General features: G+C 41.4%; 1 pseudogene across 1 annotated transcript in view; it reads right to left on the bottom strand.

The window, feature by feature from the left end:
• LOC306658790 (ubiquitin carboxyl-terminal hydrolase 12-like) overlaps window positions 1-4,477 on the bottom strand; it is a 164,863-nt pseudogene extending 160,386 nt beyond the window's left edge. The window contains exon 1 of the transcript XR_013766628.1: window positions 3,506-4,477. The product of XR_013766628.1 is annotated as a ubiquitin carboxyl-terminal hydrolase 12-like (transcript). The remainder of the gene's footprint in view (window positions 1-3,505) is intronic.
• Between the last annotated feature and the right edge of the window lie 10,370 nt (window positions 4,478-14,847).

A 14,847-nucleotide genomic window follows, 5' to 3' on the forward strand; every position in this document is an offset into this window, starting at 1 on the left:
AACAACTGATAAGAACACATTTTATTAAGAGACCCAAATATATTTTCTTTATGGGATTCAAGAAGCCACAAGTGAAAGGGAAGTTATACTCCATGTATGTACAGCAGGTCGAAATCCATCCTACTGTCATGTACATCTAAAAAGAACAAATGAAAAAAAATTCAAAACAAGCCATGAATACTAGGATTTATATTTACCTACTAATGTTTCAGTATTTTAACTTTCTTAGAAGTAATTCATATGTTCAGGAATGCAAGGTTGGGTCAATATCCATAGATTAATAAACATAATCCATCATGTCAATAGACTTGAGGATAAGAATCATATGGTTATTTCAATTAATGCAGAAAAAATATTCAACAAAACACAACACTCTTCATGCTCAAAACACTAGAAAAAATAGGAATAGTAGAAACATACCTGAACATTGTAAAGGCTATTTATGCTAAGCCCACAGCCAATATCATTCTTAATGCAGAAAAACCAAAATCATTCCCTTTAAAAATGAGAACAAGACAGGGATACCCTCTTTCACCACTTCTATTCAAAATTGTACTAGAAATACTAGCTAGAGCAATTAGACAGACTAAAGAAATTAAAGAATACGAATAGGAAAAGTGGAACGTAAGCTGTCACTATTTGCTGATGACATGATTCTCTATTTAGAGGATCAAAAAAACTCCTCCAGAAAACTTATAGACCTCATCAATGAATTCAGCAAAATAGCAGGTTATAAAATCAATATGCATATATCTAAAGCATTTTTATACACAAGCAATGGAGCAGCTGAGAGGGAAATGAGGAAAACAACTCCATTTGTAATAGCCTCAAAAAAATAAAATAAAATACTTGGGAATCAATCTAACCAATGAGGTAAAAGATCTCTACAATGAAAACTACAAAACACTGAAGAAAGAAATTGAGAAAGACCTTAGAAGATGGAACGATCTCCCATGTTCTTGAATAGGGAGAATTAATATTATCAAAATGGCCATACTTCCAAAGGCATTATATAGATTTAATGCAATTCCAATTAAAATCCCTATGACATTTCTCATAGAAACAGAAAAAGCAATTATGAAATTCATCTGGAAGAACAAAAGACCCAGAATAGCCAAAGCATCCTGGGCAGGAAGAGTGATACAGGAGGTATCACTATAGCAGATCTTAACCTCTAGTATAGGACAATAGTAACAAAATAGCATGGTACTGGCACCAAAATAGAGAGGTAGATCAATGGTACAGGATAGAAGACATGGAGACATACCCAAATAAGTATAGTAACCTCATACCAGACAAAGGTGCCAAAAACTTACAATGGAGAAAAGATAGCCTCTTCAACAAATGGTGCTGGCAAAACTGGAAATTCATATGCAGTAAAATGAAATTAAGCCCCTATCTCTCACCCTGAACAAAATTCAACTCAAAATGGATCAAGGATCTAGGAATTAGCCCTGAGACCCTTCAGCAAATAGAAGAAAAATGAGGCCCGAATCTCCATCATGTTGCCTTAGTACCAGATTTCCTTAATAAGACCCCCAGAGCACAAGAAATAAAAGCAAGAATTAATAAATGGGATAGATTCAAACGGAAAAGATTTTTCTCAGCACATGAAACAATCAACAATGTGAAAAAAGAGCCTACAGAGTGGGAGAAAATCTTTTCCACACATACTTCAGACAGAGCACTCATCTCCAAAGTTTATAAAGAACTTAAAAAACTTTACACCCCAAATACAAAGAACCCAATCAATAAATGGGCTAAGGAAATGGGCAGACACTTCATAGAAGAATTTATATAGGTGATCAACAAATACATGAAAAACTGCTCATCATCCCTAGAAATTGGAGAAATGCAAATTAAAACCACCCTAAGATTTCATCTAACTCCAATTAGAATGGCTGTTATTAAGAACACAAGCAATACTAAGTGTTGACTTGGCTGTGGGGGAAAAGGCACACTTACACATTACTGGTGGAGTTGCAAATTGGGGTAGCCACTCTGGAAAGCAGTATGGGGACTTCTCAGAAAGCTTGTAATGGACCCACCATTTGACCCAGGTATCTCAGTCCTTGGTTTATACCCAAAGGACTTGAAATCATCATGCTGTACTGATGCAGCCACATCAATGTTCATAGCAGCTCAATTCACAATAGCTAGATTGTGGAAAAACTAGATGCCCTTCAATTGACAAATGGATAAAGAAACTATGATATACACAATGGAATATTACTCAGCCATGAAGAGAATAAAATTATGGTATTTGCTGGTAAATGGATGATGTTGGAAAATACCATGCTAAGTGAGATAGGCCAAGCCCAAAAAACCAAAGGTGGAATGTTTTCTCTGAAAAGTGAATGACAATATAAAATGATCGGGGGCTGGCTGAGGGAAGAGAAAAACGAAGGAACTTTGGAGAGTTTAGGGGAAAAAGGAGTAAGGGAGTGAGGATAGAAAAACAGTAGAATGAAACAGACAGTATTATCCTATATGTATGTATGATTACATAAATGGTGTGAATATACATTGTGAAAAACCATAGAAATGAAAAATTTTACTCCATTTGTATACAATGAATCAAAATGTGTCTGTAAAAATAAAAAATATTTTAATAAAAAAATAACTCATGTTTTATATTAGTTACATGACATGACTTTTTAACTGTACATGAAGAGTACACTCATAAACATATCTCAAATATGTTTATTTATTAACTGTTACTCCTAGATTATCCATAAACACCAAGACACCAGAAAAGCATACTTCGTATTTTAAGTTTTTTTAAAGTCCTTTTATCTTCTTTTCTTTTTCTTTCCACACTCAGATGAGTTTCAGGGTTAATTCTCAGATATCTGCCTTCCAGCTAAGACTGGATGAAATTTAAAAACCTCCAAATGATCATGAATTTTTAAAAATTATCATTTTCTTCTTTTATTAGTGCATTGTAGTTATTAAAATTATCTTAAAGTTGTTTAAAATAAATTTTAAGTTAGGCATGCCAATCAAACAAAATATTAACTTAGGTGTACAAATGAAAAGTTAATTTGAATGTTCTTATGGGTGCCTGAGAGTTATGCGAAATGGTGGGTTCGTTTTGAGATAATCATACATGCATGGAATAGAATTTGCCTCATTGCAGTCTCAGTACTTCCTCTTCCATCCCCTTCTCTCTCCTCCATTTACTTTACTGATCTTCCTACTATTTATTGTATTTTTTTTGTTGTTAATCCAGAGTCTTTGCTTTATTGTGTGCAAAGTGTGCTACTGCCCCCTGAGCTTCCTGCATTTCTCTTTTCTTGAAAAATCAGTGCTTGATCCTTTCCAAAATAACCAGAGAAGAAATGAGGCAAAAAATATCTCTTCATCACTGTTCCCCCTCAGTCCCGAGACTGATAGAAAAGGATGTAACCAGACTCAGAGTTCTTTGAGATATTTTCATGTCAACCTATAAATTCTTCAATAGCTTGTGCATATATTTTTTCTAATGTTGTCATCAAACAACAACCAAAAGTCATGACTCTTAACTATTGCAATATAATGGCCTCAATTGGGACCACTTCCACAGTGAACCACAACAGCAACGAGGTCTTACATTCTGTCAGGATTGGTTGCATCACCTGAAGTGTTAAACAGAGGAGTTCTAAAGGAAAAACTACCCGGGAAGAAAGTTTTGTGTATTGATGAAGTTGATCCATGTATTTAAATCTCTTCAGGTGCAGAGCTAGAATCATAGGCAGTTTTTTAGCTTTCATCCGTTTATGTGCTTCCTGCTTGCTATGACACTCTTCACAGTAATATTTGTATTCACTGCACAGAGTTTCTGTGTTGCTAAAGCCCCTTAAACAGTGAGTAATTGATGTATTTTGTTCCACATCAACATAAAGGTCTAAAAAAAATCTTCATCTTTGCTGCTTATAGTTTCACAAGTAAGACATCTGGTTTCATTAGTTAATGTTCCCTGAAAAATCTCATGTACCCACGTTGAGTCTGGTGTGCTGTTATTATTTTCACTATCAATATTTCCATTAGGTAAATGACCATTTTGTTTTTCCTACTTTCTCTCTTCTTGTAAAATATCAGCAATCGTATTTAGTAGGTAATTTAAGAATTCATGGGCATCTTGCTGCATGTAGTTGTCAAATAGTTCATTTTCTCTCCGTAATCTTGTTGTGAACTTCTTAGGAGGAATTACTCCAACCTTTTCCTTCTGAGTGGCTATGCTATGGAAGAGATCTGCTAAGCACGTAAGAAGGTTCTCCTTCTTCCTAGGCTGCCTCTTGTATGCTAGAACTTTTTCCTGAAATGGACGACAAAAATAAAGTGCTTGAAGAACTGAATTGCAGTTACAGGTATTCCCAAAATTGACTAATCCAAAATAGTGCTCATTAACTGGAAACTGTTCTGGACCAATCTCTCTCTCTAATGCCGAGGCACTGGCACCCATGGTACACATGGAAGCGAATTTGGAGACTGTCATTAGGACTTCCATCTGCCCAGCGCCATCTTCCACCCAATTACAGCAGCGGCCACGGGCAGGGGAGGAGGGCAGCCAGGCCCCCAGCTCGCACCACAAGCTGCAGGAGGACCCGAGCCGCCGCCTATTGTTTTTTAAATTAATGCTTTGTAGGCAAACATGCGATTGGAGTTTGTAAGGTATAAAGCGGCCCACCTCTCCCTTTACAGGAATTTCCGTCCTCCCCACCACCTGTCAATCTGCGCTCCACCTGCCTCTTCCATTACAGGAATCCCCGGCCTCCCCATCACCTGTCAGTCTGTGCTCTGCCCGCCTCTTAAGTTACAGGAATTTCCTGCTTATGCTGCCGCCATCTTCCTGCCCCCCACGATACCTCCTAACATGCTATTGGTTCATCAGTCAGCCTGCAAGAATTCTCCTCCGCAATTGGTTCCTTCCAGCCCGCGAGATTCCAATATCTGGGAGAAGCCATAAGCCATCTTTTCTCTTTTTTCCCTTCTTTTCGCCCTGGCAGATGTGAATCCTCCGCATAAATAAAGTCTCTTGCGTGAGATCTCGTGTCTGTGGAGCGTTTTTTCTGGGAGCTATTGGTGAGCCACAACTGAGCCAGCAACCCCTAACATCTGGTGCCAAAACCTGGGATGGGTCTTTCTGCTGGCAAGCGGAATCCCATCCGATAGCCCCAGCGCCTGCAGATAGAGGCTTACCTTCCATTTACCTGAACACCCAGTTTTCTTCATGCAACACTGGACTCCAAATTGGTGAGTTTCCCTAGGACGTCCCCTGACCACTTAAACAAATCTCGGCTGATCTGAGAAGTGGCTGTTGAATATCCAGGGCTCTCAAGACTGCCGAGGTGTCGGGGGTGCCTCCACCCACAACTTTCATAGTTATGGTTGGTCCCTATAGTTGGTCCTAATGCTGGGTGGATTCCTGATTTTATGGTGCTGAGACTCTTTCTCAGGGTTTGAGGCTCATTTTATATTTTTTTGTCTCGCTCGAAATCCTGGCCAGGTCCTCAAACTCTCTCAGCTAATACCCGGTAGGCACCGGTACTGTGTGACGACCAGACCTGTGTACTAACCTTCTCATTGCCTAGTACATGGGCATGGGACGCCATTGATCACTAATTAGGTGGGTCTCAGTCTTCACCATGGGATCTAGGACTTCCACCTCAGCAAACTCGCCCCTGAGATGTTTATTAAACAATCTCAAACACCTTCACCTGTTCCCTGAATTAGAGCTAAACTGTCCTTTAGATAGTAAGTCAGAATGGTCTATTTATGACACCCTAAATTCTAGCTTTATACTAGGTATAATTATATGCCTAATTATACTAGTTATAATTAAGTACATATGTGGGCAACCTGGTGAATGGGAAGAGAATTTTCCCCTTCGTGTTTTTCCTTTCTTTCAGTCTAAAGCTAATCTCTGCTCTCCTCAAAAACCTGAACACGTTCCCTTGGCTTCTCCTCTTCCTTTTAACCTTTCTTTCTCTTCCGAGTTTGATCCGGCTGATGAGACATCTCCTTACAGGCCTCCTACTGCAGAAGCCCCTGTTCATTTCTCTTCTTTGCCTCATTCTGTTCCTCCTTCCACTCCTCCATTCAGCCCACCAAGTCCCCCCACCACGCGGTCTTGTGCACATGTTCTAGCTCCTTTACGGGAGGTGGCTGGTGCGGAGGTAGTAATCAGAGTCCATGTCCCCTTTTCACTGTCCGATCTGTCTCAAATAGAGAAGCGGCTAGGTTCCTTCACCTCCAACCCTGCAACCGCCATTAAGGAATTTCAGTACTTTACCCAGTCTTATAACCTTACCTGGCATGACATTTACATGATCATGTCCAACACCCTAACCCCTGAGGAGCGCAGGAGAGTCTGGGAACAGGCGTGCAATTATGCAGATGAGATTCATCCATCGACCCCAACCCACCGCATTGGGGCTGAAGCGGTACTGGATAGGGAGCCCCTATGGAACTATAATCCCGAGGCTGGGTGTCTACAGCGGGATACATTTCAAACCTGCATCCTTGCAGGTCTATGAAAGGCTACTGTTAAACCCATTAACTATGATAAACTTCAGAAAGTAATACAGGACAGAGATGAAAACCCGTCAGCATTTCTAAGCCACCTTACAGAGGCCATGCTCAGGTACACTAACCAGGATCCTGAAACCCCAGAGGGATGGCAGCTACTTATGACTTATTACTTTTCCCAAAGTTACCCTGACATAAAGGTTAAATTGAGGCAGTTGGATAGGGGGCCCCTTCCCCCACAGCCACAGGTTCTAGCAGTGGCATTCAAGGTTTATAACGGAAGGGAAGAAAAAAAAAGTTAAAATACCAAATGCTGGCCAAAGCCTTTCAGCCAGCTAGACCTGCCCATCTGTCCACCACCAGGGGCGCCCAAGCTCCCAGAAGACCTCCAAGCTCATGCCTTAAGTGCGGGCAAGAGGGCCACTGGGCACGAGCCTGCCCCAACCCCTGGCAGCCCCCAAGTCCTTGTCCAAGATGCCACCAACCTGGCATTGGGCAATGGATTGCCCTGGTGCTCAGAGAAGGGCCAGGTCATCCTTGGCCCCTCCCTCTGGTGACTTGTTGGGATTGGCAATGGATGAATGAAGGGACCCGGGACTCCTGCACCCGACGACCATCATTACTCAGGAGCCCCGGGTGACCCTTACGGTGGCAGGCAGGCAGATCCCTTTCCTTATAGACACTGGAGCCACCTTCTCAGTGCTGCAGGAATTTTGGGGACCCACTTCCCCTGCCAAATCCTCTATTGTCAGGGTAGAGGGAAAACCATATAACCCCTTACAAACCCCTCCAATAAGCTGCCATATAGGACAAATTGGCTTTACTCATTCCTTTTTAATAATTCCTTCATGTCCCATTCCCCTTCTGGGAAGGGACATCCTAACCAAATTGGGTGCCTCTATTTCCTTCTCACCCACCGTGTGCCTCAGCCAAGACTCCTCTGCTATTCCCCTCCTTATGACTCTACAGGAATATACAGCTCAGACAGAGTCCTCATATCCCCTTCCTCCCTCCCTGGCTGACCCCAAGGTCTGGGACACTCATACACCCTCTGTAGCTAAATGCTCACCTGTACTCATTCATCGAAAGGACCCAACATCCTACCCAGCCCAGGCCCAATATCCCCTTCCCCAAAGGAGCCTTATAGGACTTCAACCAATCATCCAGGAATTAAGGCAGAAAGGCTTCCTGTGCCTTGCCAACTCACCTTATAACAGTCCCATCCTAATGGAAACCTAATGGATCTTATCATCTAGTGCAAGACCTCTGCATCATTAACTCAGCAGTGGTCCCCATCTTTCCCATTGTGTCCAATCCTTACACCCTGCTTTCTTCTATCCCTTCTTCCACCACATACTTTTCAGTGCTAGATTTGAAGGATGCACTTTTTACTGTCCCACTTCACCCTGATTCACAGGATCTCTTTGCTTTTACTTGGACTGACCCTTTCACTTGAGTTTCTTCTCAGCTGACCTGGACAGTTCTCCCACAGGGTTTCCGAGACAGCCCCCATCTCTTTGGCCAAACGTTATCTCAGGATCTTGCCTCTCTCACATTCGTTTCCTCCTTTCTCTTACAGTATGTTGATGATCTTCTTCTATGTAGACCCTCTCTTGAGGACTCCCAAAGGGACACAATTAAGCTTTTAAACTTTCTGGCTGACAGGGGTTATAGGGTTTCTCCAGCAAAAGTGCAACTTTCCCAGCCTCAGGTTGTTTACTTAGGTGACAGCCTCTCACCTGGATTTAAGGCCATCACTGTAGAGAGAAAAGCATTAGTACAGGACATGCCCACTCCATCAACCAAGGAAGAAATCCTTTCCTTTTTGGGATTAGCAGGATATTTACGATCCTGGGTCCCCAATTTTTCCATCCTGGCAGCTCCCCTATATGAGGCTTCAAAGGGTAGTCCCACTGAACCTCTCCTCAACACAGTGAAAGCCCCTTTCCAGAACTTAAGGAAGCCCTTCTTCAAGCCCCAGCCCTACACCTCCCTGACTTAACCAAACTATTCTACCTGTTTGCCTCTGAGAAAAGTGGGTTCACCCTGGGGGTCTTAGGACACATGTTTGGTCCCACTTTTGGACCAATAGCATACCTATCAAATAGGTTAGACCCCACTATAAGGGGCTGGGCGCCATGTCTTAGAGTATTAGCAGCAGCATTTGTCTTGATTCAGGAATCAAAGAAACTCTCTTTTGGGGCTCCCACTGAAGTGCTCTCACCTCATCATCTGTCTAAGCGTCTTACTTATAAAGGTCTGCAAACACTACCACCCTGTCGGGTGTGAGGCTTACAAACTGCTCTTATCGAGGACTCTTCCATTTCATTGAAAACATGCTCTCCTTTAAATCCAGCCACCTTCTTACCCCTATCTTCCAACATACATGCTTCTGCAACCCATAGCTGCCTTGAGACCCTGGAGGAGTTACTTCCCTGCCCCTCTAATGTCCAGGAAGGAGCTCTACGCAACCCTACTTTCATGTGGTTCACTGATGGAAGCTCTTTTCTCCACAAAGGGACCCGATGAGCTGGATATGCCATTGTCTCTCTTAAAAAGGTAATAGAGTCAGGACCACTACCCAACAACACCACCAATCAACAGGCAGAACTAGTTGCCCTTGCCCGTGCATTCACCCTTGCAAAGGGAGAATCCCTCAGGGTCAACACCGACTCCAAATATGCTTTTCACATTATCCCATCTCATGCTGCTATCTGGAAAGAGAGAGGCCTTCTTACTACTAAAGGAAACTCCATCACCAACTCTAGTTACATTCTAAAACTCCTTGAGGCTGTTTGCCTCCCAGCAACTATAGGCCTTGTACATTGCAGAGCCCATCAAACACATCAATCATTCATCTCTTCAGGTAATAACAAGGCAGATGAAGAGGCTAAAAGGGCTGCCCTCTCATCCATGCCAGCCCCTATTATGGCTCTCCATGATCCTTTGCCTCCACCACCCCCCAACAGGGAAATACTTTCCTGTCTCCATCGTCTGTTTCACCCCAAACTTTCTTCACTCTTACAATTTGCTAAAACTCATCTGCAACTGTCCTCCTCTGATATCTCATTTCTGAAGGAACTCTCTTCCTCATGTGGAGTCTGCCTGCGAACAAATCCTACAGCTGTCAGTCCCCCCATTTTTCCGACTCACCAAGCCCATGGCACCATTCCAGGGGTGGACTGGCAATTTGATTTCACTCACATGCCCACAGTAAGAAAATCTAAATACCTATTGGTTATGGTAGACACCTTCTCGGGACGGGTTGAAGCCATCCCCACCTCCAACAAAAGGGCAATAACTGTCTCTATCTTCATCCTTCATGAAATCATTCCTTGCTTTGGAGTACCTATTTCCTTCCAGTCAGATAATGGACCTGAATTCATTTCCCAAGTCACCCAACAACTTGCCAAGGCTCTCGGGGTCCCTTGGCATCCCCACATTCCCATTCACCCAAAGTCATCAGGCAAAGTAGAAAGAGCAAACTGAACTCTTAGAAATGTTTTAACCAAGCTCTCTTTAGAACTTCACCTCGACTGGGTTAAACTCCTGCCCCTTGCTCTTCTGCATCTTCACTCACTCCCAAAGAAACCAACTAATATTTCCCCTTTTGAGTTAATGTACGGTCGTCCCATCCTGTCCCCTGGGATAGTGCCCCTTCCTTCCCTTCTTCCATCTCAAATATCCATTCCTCTCCTAAATCACATTTGAGCATTTCTATGGGGTTATGCTGACTCCACCCTACCTAAACCTTTATCTGGCCTCCTTACCCAACCTCTTCAAATAGGAGACCAAGTTCTTATTTCTCCTCCTCAGGAAGCTACAATCCCTCTATCTCCCAAGGGGCAGGGACCCAATACAGTGATCCTAGCCATGCCAACAGCTGTCAAGGTACAAAAATCTACCAGGATGGCTGCACATTTCTCTGGTTAAGCTCTATTCTCGGTCCACTAACCCTTCTCCAGCTCCTAATCCACAGGCTTCTTCCAACCGATACTTGGCCACTCCTGTGGGACCCGTTCTTCTCAGACTGAAGATCATGAAGCCCTCCACCCTTTCTCCCATTCCAGAAATTGGGAGCCAGATGATTGAAACACCAGACAACCATGCCCAGCCATGAGGACTGGATTCCTGTTTGTAATTTTCCTAAACACTGAATTTTTTCCAATAGAATGCCAGCCAAAAAGGGGAGCCCCCTGTCTTTTACTTCCATGTCAACTAATCAGCTTGTATTACAGAAAATATCAGAATCTCACAAAAATCGGAGCCCGGCTACAGGTGTGCCCCCAGAGGAACTATCAAGTCCCCAACTCTTCCTGCCACAATGATATCTCTCCCTTGAATCAGCTCTACCGCCACACTCAGCAGGAAGTATTTACAGAAGACTGACCTTCATTCATGTACCCCCCCAAAAATATTTTTTTTATAAAAAAGAAAATGGGGGAATGTAAGGTATAAAGCGGCCCGCCTCTCCCGTTAGAGGAATTTCCTGCCTCCCCACCACCTGTCAATCTGTGCTCCGCCCACCTCTTCCGTTACAGGAATTTCCGGCCTCCCCATCACCTGTCAGTCTGTGCTCTGCCTGCCTCTTAAGTTACAGGAATTTCCGGCTTACATTGCCACCATCTTCCTGCCCCCCATGTTACATCCTAACGTGCTATTGGTTCATCAGTCAGCCTGCAAGAATTCTCCTCCCCAATTGGTTCCTTCCAGCCCGCGAGATTCCAATATCTGAGAGAAGCCATACGCCATCTTTTCTTTTTTTTCCCTTCTTTTCGCTCCGAGAGGATGTGAATCGTCTGCATAAATAAAGTCTCTTGCATGAGATCTCGTGTCTGTGGAGCGTTTTTTCTGGGAGCTATTGGTGAGCCACAACTGAGCCAGCGACCCTTAACAGAGTTCACTGTGGTGTATTGACCTGTGTTCAGAGCATCATTGGGTCATTTTCATTCCATGGTTCCTCCCTTTCCTGTATCTCCTCCCAGCCCCAATTCCCTTCCTCCTCTCCACTGAGCTCACTTTTTCTTTCATGGTGTCCCTCTCTGTTATCCCCCTTCTGTTGCTCTCTGCATATGACAAAAAACACTGGACCCTTGACCTTCTGAGTCTAGTTTCGTTGACTTAGCATGATGTCCTCCAGTTCCAGCTATTGACTGGCAAATGCCATAAGTTCATTCTTCTTAAAGGTTCAGTAAAACTCCATTGTGAATATACACCACATTTTCTTTATCTGCTGATAGGCACCTGGACTGGTGTCATACCTTGACTGTTGTGAATGGCAGTGCTATAAACATTGAGGTCCCTGTAACACAGTGGTATGCTGAATTTAGTTCTTTATGGATAAACATGGAGACATGAAATAGCTGGGTCATGGGGTGGTTCTATTGCTAGTCCTTTCAAGATTCTCCATAGTGTTTTCCAGAATAGTACCTCTTCATAATCCACCACATTGTATGACTGTGCATTTTCCCTGCACATCATCCTCAGCATTTATTAATATTTATATTCTTTTCGTTGTCTTTAATTTTTAATAAATTTTAAAAAATGTTTTTTATTCTTGTTGATTGCCATTCTAAGTGGAGTGAAATGAAATCTCCATGTAGTTTTGGTTTGAATTTCCCTGATGGTTACGAATATTGAAAATGTTTTCTTGTATTTATTGGTCATTTGTGTGCTTTTCTTTTGAGAAATGTTTGTTTAGATAGTGTTAAGGTATTTTTTTTTTCATTGTAGATGAACACAATACTTTTATTTATTTTTACATGGTTCTGAGGATACAACCCAGTACCTCACACGTGCTTGGCAAATGCTCTGCCTCTGAGACACAGCCCCATCAATGCACCCAGTTTTGTTCTTTTTCGTTTTTTCTTTTCCTTTTTTCTTTTTTCTTTTTTTTTTCCATTAGGACAGTTTTAAAGTTTGAAGAACTCAGGTGACAATCCATGTGGTCTTGAGCATTTCTTTTTTGGTAAACTTTTACTTGCTGCTTCAGTCTCACTGCTTGATAGTGGCATAGTTAGGTTTTCTACATCTTCATGGATCATTTGCAATAGTTTTTATGTGTATAGAAATTTGTCAATATCTTGTAGGTTTTCCTGTTCATTGGACGGTATATTTTCAAAATAATTTCTAATGGTGCTCTGGATTTCAGAAATGTTTGTTGTGATATCATCTCTTTCATCTTTTAGTTTGTTAATTTGGGTTTTCTCTTCTTTTAGTTAGGGTTGCTCAATCTTATTTACCTTTTCAAAGAACTAACTCATTAATCTTTTACTTCTCAATTTCATTAATTTTGACTCTGATCTTTATTATTTCCTGTCCTCTACTAATTTTGGAATTAGTTCATTCTTCCTTTTCTGGAGATTTGAGGTATAAATTATATTTTTAATATCCTTCTATTTTTTTTAACCTTTCACTTTCTTTAATAGTATAATTACCATTACTGAATCATTGTCATAAAAAACGTATATCCAAGTACATTACCACTTATTTTAAATAAACACCAACTTTGAAAAGCTGCATAAGTGTTTTAAAACAGTTCTTGATCACATTTCCATTTATTCACCATGGCATCCTGAAACACTGTATTTTTAGAGACTAACGATCACTTAATTTCTTTGAGGGGAAAAAAAAAAAAACCCTGTGTAACGTAGAATAGCAGTGAAGCAATAAATATGTGTACTTGTCACTTATCTTCACTGCACATAAGAAGTGCTCTAAAATATGGTACTTATGCCACATTAGTATATGGAAAACAAAATTAACTCATGGGACGGAAAACATGGTTTACCAAGATATTACTGTGAAATTCAAGATTTGGCCTTGCCCCTCCATTCTGTATTCAGGCAACCAGAACATTCTCATTGAAGTCCCTGGGAGGCACCGGGTAACAGTTATCAGCAAACAGTTAACAACAGTTAACACTGACCTAAGGGACTAATAGTTTGATGCCAGCTCCTGAGTTTGACCTTATGAGTATTGGCCCTTGAATATAACTTGTATGCCACAGCACCCAACCATCTCTGTGCTGCTGCAGTTTTCCCCATCAAGGGACAACCAGACCCAAAACATGAGCTTCTCTGCGGTCACTGTCCTCAACACAGGTCTTTTCTGGTGTCACTTTTGTAAGTAGCAACTAGAAGCATAAGCGCGCTGTTTAGCAAAACACACATTCTAAGTAGTTGTTTTTTGATCTTTATTGGGATAAGGTATATCCTAGTTACAGTATGTATTAGGTATGACTTCTTTTATAAGGTTACAAAAGATTCAGCTGTGGATATGTTTTTAGGAAATGTGCATACCACTCATCAATTTTAGTAAGACTGAAAGTTTAAGGTGCTTGTAGGTAATTGAGTAACCAGAGTTGACCAACTCCTATTTTTTTTTTTTAATGTAGGCACTCACTGCTACAAAATTGACTCTTAGACATGCCATCATACTCTCTCAGATATTTTGATGTTTTCTACCTCTGTTCTCATTGCTTTCTATTCTCCCTTCATTTCTTCAATGACCCATTCTTCATTACAAGTGTATTATTTAATCTCCAGGTGTTCGAATAATTTGTTTTTACCTTATTAATTTATAATTTTATTCCATTATGGATGCAAGCAATATCTCTGTATTTTTGTAATTGGGTATCATAAAACATGGTCTAATTTGAGAAGGTTGCCTATGCAGTGAATAAAGTAAATTTAGTTGTTGCTGGATGAAAAACTCTATAAATATCCATTACATGCATTTGATTAATAGAATTTTTATGTTCTGAAAAGTGTACGTGGTTTGTGTCTGGATTCCCTAGCTATTTGTGAGAGAGGTGTGTGGAGATAACCCCTTATTATTGTACTGGGTGTATTATATTCTTTACATTGAGTAAGGTTTGTTTTATATATGTATATGCACAAATGTTTGGGGCAGAAATATTTACAATAATTATATCTCTTTGCTGGGTGATTCCCTTAACAATTATGAAGTGACCTTCTTTGTGTCTTTTAATTAGGATTTGAAGTCTATATTGTCAGGTATGAGAATAGTTACTCTTACTTTTTTAAATTTTTAATTGAAAATATTCAAATTTTCCCAATGATATGAGTGTTTACATCTTATTGAAAACTATCCTTCTGTTCCTTACTGTGCCTCTCACAGGGAGTGAGAACTGGGTGGGATTCAGCCCAACCTCCTTTTAGGATTTCTGCCCCTCCACCTGCTGGAGTTGATTGGAAGTGCAGCCAGTTGAGCTGGCTCTCAGGTTCTCTGCTCACCCCTCAGGACAAGGGGAATGGAGCTGGAAGGACCTTCTATTGGGATTTTGACGAGAAGTCTTAAATTGCTGCTCTTCCC

Source organism: Sciurus vulgaris, assembly GCF_902686455.1.
Source record: "Sciurus vulgaris genome assembly, chromosome: 4".
Taxonomy (NCBI): Eukaryota; Metazoa; Chordata; class Mammalia; order Rodentia; family Sciuridae; genus Sciurus; species Sciurus vulgaris.